We start from the raw sequence: 1,410 nt of genomic DNA, 5'->3' as shown, positions 1-1,410 counted from the left end.
CCAGCTGGCCTGCTGCTCTGCACAGCACCGGCTGCTGTGAAGACTCTGGCTACAGTGACTGGCCATGTGTGGCATCATCTGGGCTAATGGCCACCAGGCACCATCGGACTCTCACCTCCACTGTCTGCTGTCTGTGTGTGTGTGTGTGTGTGTGTGTACGTAGTGTGCATTGCCACTCTTGAGTTTTTCAGAAACCAGCAGAGCTGTCAACTCTTCTCAAAATCCCAGGCTGGAAATTACCTGGAGACAAGAGCCTGAGTACTGTGGATGTTCCTACAGGGGTGTCCATAGATGGATGGAGGAGGTGGAGCCCAGAGCCCAAGGAAGGGCCTGGAATTCTTGCTTCTCTGACCCTCACTTACAGACTAGCCCAGTGTGGACAGATGCCAGCAAAACAGGTGACGCCATTGCTGTCCCGGGATGGTTCGCAGGTTTTGGTGGATGCAGCTTCCCTGTGCCTGGACTGTCTTCTGGGGAAAGCTGCTCCTGTTGTTGTTATGAGCATCGAGCCCTCACCCAGACCTCCTGATGGTGCCATAGATGTCCGCAGTTGAGCTGTGCTATGGCTAACCAGGCTGACAACTGAGATGAAGATTCACTGTACTCATTTGGTCACAAGCTACTGGGGGGGGGTTTATTTTATTTTATTTTTATATTTAAGAAATGAAAATACGGGTATTTTTAAAGATTCTCCAAAAACTCCAGGAGCCTTGACAGCTAGCATCAATCAGCCCAAGAGCCCCAGGGAACTCATGGGACGTGTCATATTTTAAGAGTCCTACAGAATATTTCTGGCCTCAAGGGACTGGATGCTTTAAGAGACTGGACTGAGTCCCCAGGATGGACATCTCCCAAGTCACTACAGCATCTGGAGCCCCTAGGAGATACTCAGGGAAGCAAATACTCTTTTGGACTGGCAAGCAAATCCGACATGACGAGGTCCACAAAGTGTTTCTGCATCCAAGGGCCCTGACAAAGGCATGAAGAAACGGATGCTGTTCCTGCATAGGCTCCCAAGGGCCCCAGGGAGGGCCAGGTGGAGAGCATCTCTCATTCCCAGGGACTGTCCTGGGACTTTGGAATTTCTTCTCAGCTTTCTCCACCTTTCAATTTCTCAGTTGTTCCGGAAACATAATACTGACATAAAAACTGCCATGGAGAGAAACCTAATGTGGTCCCAGGCCCTCCAGGCAGCCCTTCTGAAGGATCCAAGTTGACCATGTTCCTGCAAATCATCAGTGTGCCTGGACTCACCAGCTAAAAGCCTGGGCCTTCCACAGCCTTTTCTCTGGGGCACCTATTCCTCTGCCAGCCCTGCTCCCCTCACCTTCCTTGGGCCCGTCAGGGTCTTTTGTGGTGCTATGCTTCTCAGAGGCAGGATCCAAGCAGATCAGCCCAGCCTAGCCCAGC

This window comes from Colobus angolensis, unplaced genomic scaffold (assembly GCF_000951035.1).
Source record: "Colobus angolensis palliatus isolate OR3802 unplaced genomic scaffold, Cang.pa_1.0 Scaffold7, whole genome shotgun sequence".
NCBI lineage: Eukaryota > Metazoa > Chordata > Mammalia > Primates > Cercopithecidae > Colobus > Colobus angolensis.
Note: the sequence above shows the minus strand (reverse complement) of the source record.